This window comes from Pipistrellus hanaki (assembly GCF_964339955.1).
Source record: "Pipistrellus hanaki genome assembly, chromosome: 6".
Classification (NCBI taxonomy): Eukaryota; Metazoa; Chordata; class Mammalia; order Chiroptera; family Vespertilionidae; genus Pipistrellus; species Pipistrellus hanaki.
The window spans coordinates 79,144,294-79,158,796 of record NC_140508.1 but is presented as its reverse complement, the minus strand read 5'-3'; positions in this window follow the sequence as shown (position 1 = coordinate 79,158,796).

Below are 14,503 nucleotides of genomic sequence, written 5' to 3'. Positions count from 1 at the left end.
TTCAGTTCCAAATTATTTTAAAGTTTTGGTGTATAGAAATACATTTTTATAGACTTAAAGTTATTTTGAAAGGAAAAGGCTAATTTAAAATACTTCTGCCATTGAAATGTATATTTTTAACCATCGCTAGGGTGTTCTCCATTTCTAACTTCCCTGCAGATCCATAAAGGACAAGACTGACAGGTACAAATAGACACCTGAGAATGGCCACACTAAACACAAAGTTCAACATCAAATGACAGATTTGTAGGAAATGCAGACACTGGTTTTAATAGGCAAAGGATAAGTATCCCTAATATGCAAAGAGCTCCTACAATAAATTACAAACAGGAAAAACTCAATGAATAACAGGAAATAGCATGAAGTTTTTCAGAGAATAAATACAAATGTGAATTAAATCTATGGTTAAGATATAAAATAATAATATAGCATTGTATGTGTCATAATAAAAATTAAAAATTAATTGAACAATAATATTTCACTTTATCAAATAAATGTCTTCTACTCCATTACTGTCAGGACAGCAATTTTTCAAGTCGTTTTGAAAGCCATGTGTAATGACTATAAAAATCTTAAATGCATGTAAAAATTGGTCATATGATTCTACTTTCAGATGTCTACCTTAAGTAAATATCTCCAGAGGTAGGCAAGAATGATCAATGCTGCATTCTTTGAAACAATGCCTAATGGGAGACAACCTATGCTTATGGTTACGGGAATGGAAAGCTGCATTGTAGCACTCCCCCAAGTGGAGGATGGTCTAGAGCCACTTAACAAAAGGGGAGAGTTCCATGTGTGATAGGAATCTTCATTATATTCTGAAAATCCTGAAACTTGAAAAGACAATTTTTATCAGCACTATGAATAACATTTCTTTTAGGAAAAAAAAATGAAAAAACACGTCTGAGAAGCTATAGACAGTGCTCCTGATATCTGTCACTTCAAATAACCAGTGTGCAAATGGAGATTTTTTTCAGAGTGATGGGAGATTCTCTATTGTTTGAATGCCTTATTGAGCCCATACTGTATTTGTATTTAAAATATATACATATTGTTAAACTTTTTTTTTTTTTTAGGTATGTGACAGTTACTATGAAGAAAGTTCAAGTAACTAACTCTGATGTTCTTAAGTCCAAACATATCCTTCTAAAAATGCTTTTGTAATTCTAGCAGTAAAAAGATCTAATTAATACTCTCCAATGCTCAGATATTATCCAGTAAGCTGTTGGTATATGTCTCATTATTTTTTCTTGTAGAAAATATGATATCTGAAGATGAAAAGAAAAAAACTTTTCCAGCTCTTAGAGCACTGTAGGTTTTTGAACACCATTATCGATAACTAAAATATAAATGAAGTTTCTCCAACTCTACAAGCATCTTACCATTTTCCAGCAGATATTCTGTAGGCCATGCTCTTTCAGACAGAAAATATAAATGGGTAAAGGAACCTGAGCAGAGAAACTCAGTGAAGGGCTGTGACCTGAGATCTTTAAAGACATATGTACAAATGTGCAAAGAAAATAAATGATAAACGGGGCAAAGATTTTACAAGGTTTTAACAGAAAAATTGACTCAGGAGAGAATGAACATTCCATAATGTTGCAGAGAAATTTTATTCAAATATCTAACGTACTTTTGTAAAAACATTTGGTATATATTGAACAAGGATAGTGATAAAGCATTTGTTCTTTTACTAACTCAGCGAAAGGAGTGTGCAGTAACTCTCATAGATGGTAATAGATAAATGCCTGTGTGCTATTGCAAAAAGTTTAAATAGACTTTCTTGGGCTATTAAGTTAGACATCTTTTCAAGGAGTTGCAGAAAAGTTAAAAAAGCAAAGCACTTAGTATTGAAACTGCTTCTTTAAAGAAAATAGGAAATAAAAAAATAGTACAGGGGAGTGAAGTTGAAGCTATAGAAATATTGGATAGAATAGAGTGATGTCTTTTGAATATTTATTTTTTAAATCTACAGAATCACTCATTAAGGGAAGTATAAAGAAATGAAAAATGTCCAGGGTTTTAGATAACATGGTGCATACCCTAGAGAAATTCCTCAAAAAATGAAAAGCCAAGTTCTGAATCACACAATCTATAAACTTTTTCCCCTTCAAATGTTAATTTACAACCAAAGAAGAAAATAAATTGGAAATTTTTATTTTAAAATGGAAAGAATTTTATTTTCAGTCAGTTTATGCTGCTGCATATATTCAGATCAGATGGGAGGAGGAGGAGGAGGAGGAGGAGGAGGAGGAGGAGGAGGAGGAGGAGGAGGACGAGGAGGAGGAGGAGGAGGAGAAGGAGAAAGAGAAGGAGGAGAAGGAGGAGGAAGAGGAGGAGGAGAAGGAGGAGGAGGAGAAGTAGAAGGAGAAGGAGGAGGAGGAGAAGGAGGAGGAGAAGGAGGAGGAGAAGGAGAAGGAGAAGGAGAAGGAGAAGGAGAAGGAGAAAAGTCTATAAGCTGGGGGAACTCTTACAGTATTTGACTAAACTGAAAGGTAAGGTGCTCAATTAGAATTTGACATCAGGCAGGCTCTAGAAATGCTGCAGCTCACACACTGTTGTTAGCACCCTGGGCCCAGGCCACTCCTATTTTAAGGCTCCCTTTGCAAAGCAAACAAGAGGGAGCTTTACTGACATGCTCTGTGTTTCTTATTGCAAGGTTTTGGTTCCTCTAAATTCCATAGCACATAGAACAAATTGTTGTCTATTTAAAAATGTATGCAAATTAGCCCTGACCAGTGTGATTCAGTTGATTGAGCATCATCTTGTGCATGACAAGGTCACAGGTTTGATGCCTGGTCAGGGCACATGCCCAAGTTGCAGGGTCAGTCCTTAGTTGGGGGCTTACAAGAGGCAATTAATCAGTTTCTCTATATCGATATTCCTCTCTCTTCCTCTCTATAAAAATCAATAAAAACATTTTATCTATCTATCTTTCTATCTATCATCTATCTATCTATCTATCATCTACCTATATGTATATAAACACACACACACACACACACACACACACACACACACAAACACACACAAAGGAAAGGCAGATAAATTTGTCCTTTATCTAACAAGACTGCTAAGAGTCTATCAAGTTTTCAGTATATCACAATGAAAACATGAAGCATTCAGAGCAGCACAAGCCTCTGGCATCCATAGCTCAGAAAAGAAGGTTGTATGTGAAATGGGAGAGATGGGTTAACCAAAGAACTAGTATGCATATGTGCATAACACATGGACACAGACAATAGGGTTGTGAAGGCTTGTGGCTACCTGCAGGGGAAAGTAGGAGATATAAATAATACTTTCAACAATAAAGATTAAAATAAATAACAAAATAAAATGGGAGAGATAGAAAATGAGTTGATTATTTTCTTTAAAATCACTCTAAATTTTCCTCCCTCCTCCTCCTTCAATAAGGGAATTCGGGATCTCCTGTCAGTGTGAGATGTCACAAGTCCTTAAAATATGGGTGGCATTATTTTTTTTCTTACTTTATTGATGAGAATTGCATCAGGAGCCCTTTCCTGCTCTGAGGCTTTGCTTTTCTCTCATGCCTGTGCCATATCACTGCCCGCCCACTGTTGCTGATGGGCCATGTCTTCTTGCCCCAAATTTGCTGAAATAGCAAGTATTGTGAGCTCATCGAATGACCAGAGCCAGGTAGTGGGCTCTGACTCACTTTGAAATGGTAGGGGTGGCTTTCTATAGCATTCTACCCACACAGAGCAATTTAAATGCTAAAGAAATAATGTGTACACTTACTTAAATACTTTCCTGTGATTCTCAACACTAAGGTACTAAATACTACATAAGTATGAAGTGATTGGAACCTCTGAACTTTGGGAACAGGAAAATCAGGAACAACGTAGTTCCCAAAGCACACCAACTACATTTATTACTGGAAAGAAAGAAGTGGGGGTATCACTCACAAGCCAGCAGGGCCTCTGAAGAAGAATGGTTGGATTGGGCCTGGAACAGGTGTGAAGAAAAATGACACCCCTGATTTCTAACTTCTGCTAAGTTTAGAGAGCCTTTCTTCCCTCAGAGATAGGAAACAACTCACCAGGTGGATTTTCTAAGCCCTAGTTTAGGAGGGAAATAACCGCACACAAATTGTACCAAGCATTCCTGACAAATGGATGGCTCTGATGCCTGAGGTACAGGGGAAGGGAAGGGAAGGATAAAAATGGACCCAGAAGTAGAAAGGGCCCCAAAATGAATAATGAAGGATGAAAGCAATCTGAAAAGAACACCTGCTAGACTGACAACAGAAGAGGAACAGGAGAGCAAAGTAAGATAAATGCTCATCTCGGAGATATGTAAGATCGAAGACAGGGACGGGGAGGCAGGTATGAGCCAGTGATAGAAATGAATTACACGGCAGCAGGCTTGTTTCAACACACACTTGAATCAGTGCTATGCAGAGATCTATGATAACAGCCGGACCGTTTTGTCGATGCTCAAAATAAGCAGAAGTAATCAGGAGGAGTGACGGTAAGGCCTAGGAGTTGGGGCCATCTGTCTTCTCCTTTTCCAGGGCTCTGGTTATTATTACTACAGCACAACTGTCACTATTCCAAGTTCACAGACATACCTCGTTGGGTACAGTGGAGCTTCCTGATAAGTGAAGGTTTGCCCATTTAAGGACGGGAACTTTATGTTAAATCTTTAAATGGAATCTTTTGTTTTAATAGATTACAAATTATGTCATTGTTATTTATGTTAATCACCTTTTTTTTTCTGGGCCCTGGCAAAATTAGACCCCTATTGCTAAGACATAGGTCTGTTTTAGATACTTACTAAGTCATTATATTGTAGATTCTGTGCCTTTCTATTTTACCTTTCATTCAAGGCCAACTCAAAACTCATTTGTTCTAATTTTTATTTTTCTAATCATTCTACTTCTCTTAGGCTTCTCTGTAGCTTTAGCTTCATGAGTTCTTCTCAGCCCTAGTAGTATGATAGATTGTGATTTTCATTTCTTTCCTAAGCCTTACCTCTCGCAATAGATTCTTGTTGCATCTTTGAGGAAAGATATCACTAGTTCATGGAATTTTACAAAAGGAATCTATCAATCTAACAAGAAGCATATAATTTTACAAATGAGAATTGTGGACTCACTGAGATGTTTAATTTGCTTAATGACACACAACTGATTAGGGGCAAATCAGAAAAATAGTATACAAGTATCCTGAAACCTTAGTGGGTATTTTCTACTTCAAAATATTTGTTCATATCTGGCAACTTTTATGTTTTATTCAGAATGAAGGCATTGTGAAGTATATGGATGATATGTTCAGAGCCGTTATTATCCCTATGTCTAAGATGCAGATTCTAAATAGTACATGACTCTTAAGACTTGTGATGTATGTACCAGGAGCTTAGATTACACTGAGATTTGATGACCGGAGAGGGACACAGTTGCTTAAAAAGGGGTGGCCATTTACTTCCACCTGTGAACTGTTATTACTCTAGTAAAGCCTCATCTCAAAGATGGGGCCTTCAAGAGGGGGACAAGGACCACCAAAAGGAGAAATGTTCTGCAAATGAGTTTACATCTGCCACTCTGCTCTTTTGTATTTCGGGGCCCATTGATTTACGCCTGAGTTATAGGAGAGGGTTAATCAGTGGGTCAGACTAACAGTTGTGTTTAAAGTCTCTAGGAAGGCCTTGCATGTGCCAGATAACATGCATGGTTGCTAGCTCAGCATCTGTTGTAATGGTAGTGGGGGATCTGCCGCTCTGCAGGTCTTACGCATTCAGCCTTGGGCACTGGTGTTCCCTGTGCTGACATCAGGGGCATCATCAGCCTCATAGGAGTGTCATTTTCATTAGTAGAGGCATGGACAGCCTTAGCAGCAGAGACCAGTGTTTTCCATGGCTCATTCATTCTTCTGATATCAACTGAGCATCCTCCAAAGGCCTGGCACTTGCAAGTTATGGCTGATGACTCCCTGCCTCATTTTTTTTTTTTTTTTTTTTTTTTTTTTTTACATTATTGGTGCGGAGGGGGAATAGAGTCAAATAAACAGTTTTTAACAGTGCAGTGTGGATAGTGGTGGTGGATGAACAGGTGATGTGGAAGCATATAGGAGGCACATCTTAACAGGTTTAGTGGTAGACAATGTGGGTACCTTTCTGGAATAACTTAGTTTAATTTGAACCCCAAGAATGGTAGGATACAGTCTATAGGGAAGGGTATTATAAATAGAAGAAAATAATACATTAGCCCAAAATGAAGGGAGAACATAGTATCTATAGGCAACTCAAGGAAGTTTAGCATGTGTTTTAGGCATGATGAAAGATAAGGCTGGAAGGACAGGCAGAGGCAACACACGTGAATTCTAGGAAAAACAATGCATTACTAAAAGGCTTTAAGAGAAAGCATGGCATAATCAGATTGTGTTTTCAAAAATTAAGATTAATGTCATATGGATAAAATAGATTAGAAAACTATCAGGGACTACTGTAGTCCCTGAGATTGAGAGATGGATATTTAGGAGGCTGTTGTTATGAGTCAGAACATAAAAAAGGTGACTTGGAACAGAATTGAGATTATGATATTTGGGAAAATAATTATGATATGGCTATATTTTAAAGTAACAGTTGATAAGATTGGCTGATCTGTTGAATGAGGGGTATGAGGGAAAGCTAGAAGTAAAACAAAAAAGATACTGAAGATTAAAATTAACCTCTTAGATAAGTTTATTGAAAGGTGCATGATGGACCAATGGTACAAACAAGATTAGGATGAAAGTAATGACATGAGGAAGATTGTAAGTCAGGTGGAGATAAGGGGCTTAAAAGAGTCTGAAGTCTTATGTGAAGTAGTGGTCAGCAGAAATTAGAGGAGGAAATTGAGACAGAAGGCTATCACTAGTGGTTCACAGCCAGTGCCCTAGGGGCAAAGAGGAAAGAGCAAGGAATAAGTCCAGAAGATGGGGTATGTCAGCACATGATGGTCACCCATCAGGAATTACCAAAAGTAACCTGGAGTACCATTTGAAGTAGGAGATTGAAAGTTCTTTTGATTGGATGTACATTGAGGTGGAGCCAGAGAAAAATTATTTTCATTATCATGTCTTTATCTCAACCCTCTTCTACAATGGTCCATGGAGCACTGTTTTACATAAGTAAATTTCCTGGTGTAAGTGATCAGTAACTATTAGCCTTTTTCCTCCCTTTCCATTTTTCACCCCACACAGCAAAGTTCAAGGCTAACATTTCAATAGATAGTCAAGAGAACATTTTGATATAATGTTGATTGGTTGCTTTAGAGATAGAAGTGAATCTGTATTTTTATGGCTTTAAAACGATGAATTTTTTCAACCTGCTCTTTTACTTGGTTATTTAGTGTGTCAGAGTAATTGGATGATTAGGTTAGTTCTTTTAGGGAGTTTTACTTTTTGAGCAGGTTAAAAACAGTCTCAGATATGAATAGATCTTGATTTTTCATTGGGATATTTCCATGTCAAAAGTGTCTCTATCTGAAGATTGAATGGCAAGACCATTGAAGGGGAAGCCAACTCAAACTCCCTCCTACTTCTCCTGAGAGAATGATTAAAAAAATCCAAAACAAACAAAAGAGAAGACTCTAAGCCAAGTTTTAAGATTCTGTAGAAAAAGAAATGCAAATATACACATATACTTGTTAAAATACATTTTACAAAAACTTTACAAATAACTGCAATTTCAAATACTGTTAGGGATTTCATCAAAGAAGGGATCCATTTTCATCTCTGATCTTTATGTCAGATTCACCAAGGGCGACTAACTTCAGGCACTGACTTTGAGGTGTTGTTTACCACAGTTCGTGTTTATTTATTTTGTTTGGTGCATCTGCCTCTTTCCCTTCTGAGTCCTCCAGAGAATCCTGCTGTACCAGGACATTTCAGGGCATTTCTTCCACAGAGAAGCTAGTGAGGAGTAGATGATGACTAATTAATTCGATTTCACCATGGCAGAGGGAATGTGAATACCTCCAAAGCCCAGAAAATGACAAGGATAGTTAATATTTTCACCATTTATCTATCAGGCACAGCTCTAGGTGCCTGTTAGAAATTTTCTTATTCAGTCCTCACAACATAAGAATAGATAGGCATTATTATTTTTTCCATTATACAGATGAAAAACCAAGACATAGAGTGTGTAAATCCCTTCCCCCAAGTCCCATAAGTAGGATGAGTTAGAGCCAGAGTCATCACCCAAGCTGTCAGTTTCTAGAGCCAGAGTACTCTCTCATTCACTCTCCCGAAAGAACATCTTTAATTTATTAAAGAAGCTACTAACCTAACTCAGATATATTTGAAGTACTACTTCTTGAAGCCCCAGTGATTTCTGAGTGGACTAATGTTAGATCTACTTATTAAGAGACTTTGTTGTCCAATTCAAACTCAGTCATTCTGAGGATCACCAAGACATAAGAGGCATTGACTCCGCTATATCTGAAGTACGAATCCATTTCAGGAAGTTTCAGAGCTCAGTAGGTAACAATACAGACTTTGACGTGATACAAACATGATTTTGAAAAGCTCATGGGTCTGATACTCTCAAGCTGTGTTGATACTATGGAAACCATTATGTTTTCTTACTAAGCCAAAATTCCTCCTCCTTAAATGGGTTTTAGTAATTCTACCCACAAAATGTTAAAGTGAGATTAAATAAAATGATGTATATGGAACCTTTTGCATGACATCTGCCTTTGGTAAACAGTAGCTATTATTACCACTGCAATTGTATTATTTACACTTCTAGGAACATCATCAGTTTAACAAGCATTCTATGATAAATCCAAGCTAGTGGTATGTACAGTATATGTTCTAGGAAGCTGAACTCTAATCTTCTCTCTTTCACAAAGTTCTCCCTGAGGGAGTACATGGTACAATTTTAAGAAATGCTTGTAAAGAGTAAATAGATTGAACGCTTTCTCTGAAATGATTTTCCCGCCTCTGAGTTTGTATCTGTTTAACACCTTTAATGTCCTGTGTTGTTTTGTTTATGTTTTTATTTAAATGTATTTTTATTGATATTAGAGAGGAAGAGAGAGAGATAGAAATATCAATGATGAGAGAAAATCATTGATCAGCTGCCTCTTGCATGCCCCCTACTGGGGATCGAGTCTGCAAACCAGAAATATGCCCTTGGCCAAAATCTAATTGGGACCCTTCAGTCCACAGGCCCACACTCTGTACACTGAGCCAAACTGTGTAGGGCTGTGTTGTTTTTTGTAGGTCTTAGAGTCATATTGTGCTTTGTCATCTTCTAAAAACTATTTTAATTTCTTCATACTATTTAACTGTTCACCTATTTTAGGTCCTGTCTCCCAAATAATTTATTAGTTCCCAAGGGAAGGGGCTGTATTATTTTCATGTATATTTTACAATACCTAGTACACAATATTGCATATTGTAAGTACTAAAAATATATTTATTTGTATTCTTTTTCATTTATTTGCCTGGATTTTATTTTATAATAGGTCTAGGAGGATTTTCATAGGCAGATAATGCCTTCTTTTCTTCTATGAGTATAATTACAAAATTCCATCATATTTTCCCCACTGGAGATTCAGAGGGAGGAGTGAATTGTTGGAGAATCAAACAGGCTGGCCTTTAGAAAAGAAAGGCATTATTTAAGATGGATGATCGCCTATTACTAAAAGAAAAATGACTCAGAAAAAAATCTAACATTTAAAAATCTTTACTTTGTATCTAAAATAGTCTAAGATATTAAGAATAACAATTTTGAAGCCATTTAAAAATGTCTAATACAACATTATTGGTAGAAGTAATATCTTTATCTCTGTTCAGTGTTCTACCTTTGAAATAGACTATTCTGGAAGAAAAAGCACATCATTGTGTTCATATAATGAACGGAAAAGTCTTGAGGCTCTGTCTACATAAGGAAGAAAAACAGAGGGAGAAATTACCTAGTAAGATAACAGCACAGAATGTTCACCTTTGTCAGTTAAGCTCAAATAAGCTTAGCTTTATTTGATTGCTTTTATTACTGGCATTATTTTGTCTTTACCAATCATCTGGCAAACACTCCCCTTTGTCAATGCAAATAATACTGATTCTAATAAAGACGCTGTGCTGGAGGGGAGTAGAGAGAGGATGCAGGAGCCAGGGAACCTGAAGCTGACTGCAGAGTTTGCAGTCAACTTGAGGAGGTGACTTTTAGGACAGAGCCATGTGGCTGTATATGCCTATGATTGATGAGGAAACGGTGCTGGTGTGAATTATGCAGACTTTGGTTTGTTGGAAATATCTACCTGGAGCAGTGAAGACATGAATTGAACTTCATTTAAATAATTTGTCAATTTGTTGGAATAATTCCATTATTTGATTTGTTGAAAGAGACTGAAATCGAACAAACCAGTCCAAAAAGATTGCTCCATTTCCTATATGGTCTACAAACAGAGCGTTTACCAGCTATTTACCATTAAAACACTCTGCAACAAATTGGATGGAAGGGAAATTTTAATTCTTTACCCAATTTATCCAAACTACTTAGACACTTAGCTTTTCAGAGTAATAGTTTTGTAGAGTGTTTCATTAATTCTGAGTGGTGCTGAGCTGTTTGGGGATGAACCTGGGGAGAAGTTGTGCTGCTCATGAGAATTTCCTATTGTTCCTGTAAAAAAGGCGTGCAAGAGGGAACATATCCCACTGAGGAGCTGTGATATTGTGGGTATCCGCAGGCCCATGCATTGAAGGTGCTTTATTTCAAGTGTTCTAGTATCTTTGCTACAGAGTCATACCAGGGTTTGGATATCATTTATCTGGTAAGAAAAGTTACCCATGAATTGGGCTTTGAAAGGGAACAAAATATTTAATGTATAATGCTCACACACATAAACACAAACATAGAAAATATATTTTAGTTAAATAACTCTGTGTTTTTAGGATATTTGCAAAAAAAAATTAATTTTAATGAGCACACACCTTAGGCTGATCCTAAGACACTAACGATGGCTTTCCAGATGGTCTACTGACATTTTATTTTTTATTTTTCGCCCAGTCAGAGGGAGTAGCAATTTGCCAGAGGGTCCATTACTAGTTTGTATTAGAGCTGAAATTGGGACCTAACTGACCCATACTTTTTTTATGATGAAGTTCTCAGGTTATTTACAATTAAATTGAGGAGATTAAAATGCAGCCAAAATATAAATAAGAATAAATCCTTTCACTGTTTTTTGTCTGTTAAAAAGCAAGTAAAGAGTATATGTCCTTTGATGCTGAGGTGCTTTAGAAAGTTTGAGACCAAGTCTTGGATTTTGAAACTGGATTCTACAATAGCCAGAATGCATGAAAATGTAATCATTTTACTCACCCTCACTTCTTTTTGGCACTAGTAATGATTGTACAATTTGTTGTACACACCGTAAGTGCTTTGCCATCAAGTGGATTACCCTCCGAAAAGATAAATGTGAATATGAATTCAAATGGGAAAAGTCAATGGGAATTTGGAAATAGGAATCAGCATTTTGCCCTTTCTCCTTTGAGATTACATAAAAGTGAGTAAGCACATCCCATTCCCCCCTTTCGCTGCATCTTGTCCTAGCGACATAAATACTAATTAGTTGCTATGGTTAGCTCAAGATTGTAAACAACATTGAGGTATCTAGGTAATAGTGTCTGAAGGTGAGGATGATAAATGCTTAAACGCAGGAGTTTTGTGGGGAGATGGTGTTGCAATATAAAAACTGGCAAATGTAGCCTCAGCTTCAAAATATTGCTAATTTTTTTTTTTAATTTCCTCCTCATCCTTTCTGATTACATCAATTCATCTCCCCACAGAGCTGGATTGCCTCCATATAAGTTGGTCTCTGAAGTTGACAACTTCCATAAACTTGCAGTCAATGAGAAATACCAGTTATGGGCAGAATTTAGCACTTAATACACTTTATTTTATTGCTGAAAAGGGTTCAGTGGCACTGAGATGATTTAAGCCATCAATGAGATGCAGCGGAAACAGCCTAGTAAAATCATAGTTAGTCTGGGCCTCTTCTCCATGACTCATGGGTTTATTAAAAAATATCATTCTTGAGGGCCCAAAGGATGACTCCTTCAAGTCAAGACCCTTGTGCTTTAATCAATCAGCTACATGATGCCATGCAACCTTCCACATCTCTGTTTCCTCAGATATTAAGAGGATGATAACTAGGCCTCCCTCCCAGGGCTGCTATGGTGATTAAGGACTGAATGATTCTAAAGCACTTTGCAAATACAGGGTTATATAAATGCTAAATACTAACCCATGGCTTTGATTTCATTAGCTCTTCACATTTGGAAGTTATAGGATGAACTCAATAGTTACAGGGGTTCAGAGGAGAACTTTATTTTTTTTCTCTGTAAAAAATAAATATATAATTGTCTATTGGTATAAAGGATGTTATGTTTTCTTGTTTATCGAGTTCGTGATCATCAGGATGTTGAGATTACTTTTTTCTATTGTCCTGAAATTGGTACATAGTTTCAAGAGGACTGACAAAGCCATAATAGATCAATTATGACATTGGAAACCTTTCTAGGACTTGTTTAGTAGTAGCATAAGATCAGTGAGAAGGCATCTGGTTATGGAGAATGTAAAGAAGAGAGTTCAGTGATTCTTTGGTTCCTGCCTTAGGTCAAGGGATATGGGGAGGGTATGCATTGACCCCACTGAAAGGAAGTATGGTTCTCAAGGGCTCCACAAGAATCATTTACAATGACAAGAAACAGGAAGAGGACACTTCCCTTTATTTTTACATTGTTGGACATATGTGTGAGCTGGGTCTTCTGTCACTATTTAAATAGGAAAAATAGAAGTGGAGAACTCCTTCTTTTTTTACCACAGCATAGGATTCTATTGTGTAGATGTACTACAGTGGGGAGGACAGAATGGAGAGATGGAGCCCATCAAATAGCCTCTAGTCCTGCTATTTGTCTGGGCAAAGATGTATGAATTTTCCCTGGCCAAAGTAAAATGGAAGATAGTCATATTTGAGTCATATTGCCAGTATACCACTTAACTAGCTGACCCTGGGCAAAGGGCTGTTGAATAGACGTAAAGGCCTGGTGCAAATGAGGCCTGGTGATATTGTATCACTTTGAGTCACTCAGAGCAGGGATCTATTCAGTGAGGAATTCTAGAAGGAACCCCAGAGATACATAAAAATGCAGAGCACATGAAACAAACATGCATAGATACTCTGAAAAATAACTGGGATATATTAGACAGTTGGGCTTATTAGGTAAAGTAAGGGATAGTCAAAGTGATATTGCTATAAAGTTAGTGTAAAATGTGAAATGGAAACTTAAAAGAATAACTGACTGTGTCTAGCAAGGAAACATGTCATGAATCATTAAATCAGATATTTAGTTTTCTTATTCCAACTATAATGAAATGGATATTTTGAACATGGTTTTGACCAATTATTATACTTGCACGCTCATCTTAGTGTTTAACTAGCTAAATAATCTTCATTATATCACTAAGAAATAAAATAACCAGTGGCATGTAAATATAATTTTTTATTTGAAGTGGTAATGATTAATGCTTACTATGTGACAGATACTATATTCAAACCTTCACATAGACAGTGTTATTTAATGTTCACAAAAATCATATGTAATTGGTACTATTATCTCCATGTCACAGAGGGGTAAACCTAGGCCCTGAAAATTTAAGGACTCATTAATATCACAGTGATAGTAGGTATGATAGGTTTACTTGTCATGTAGTCTAATGGAATAGACATTTGTGAATTCCATTATTTAAGAAAAAATCCTAAAAATGGAAACATTACTTTTCTTTTCCCTAAAGTGTATGTGTTTGGATCTTGCTCATGATTCATGGCTCATCTTTGTTCTTTAATCCTGAGGCAGCCAGTGCTACTGATTACAATAAAAATCACACATCAAGGCAGAGACCACTGTAAATATGTGATTATGGAACCTCATTAAAGCCCTCAAAGCTGCCCAAAAGGCTATGACTACATTTTTAATAAATTTAACCCTTTAAAATAACCCTTTAAACTAAAATGTAGATTTTCAAAACCTTTCCCCAAAACTTGAGACATTTTGACCACTCTTTTTGCTAAATGGATAACTAATTTATAAATGTGCTTGGTGGTCTCTCTGTATCTCAATGTTAGGGATTATAAATAGGTTATTCAGGAGAGATGTTCCAGAAGCCAATTTTAGCATGACATAATTGCAAGAGTTTCATCGAAAGGTCAATGGAACTTGGGGAATCAAGAAGGGCTGAGTCACATGTGTTATCACCTATTGGGAGTAGCTAAAGGCATTTCCCCAAACCTGAAAAGGATGATGGCTTCCTGCCAGACAACTCAGGGCACCTTAATCTACATGTTATTGCCTAATGTTGGCTAAACACCTGAACAGTTGAAGGCAATTCCACAATCTGACAATGGATTCTGTACCAAACCCTACCCTTTGATATGTATATCTCCTCCTTGACCTAGGACAAATTGTGTTAATAAAAAACAAGGGTTCCTGAGACA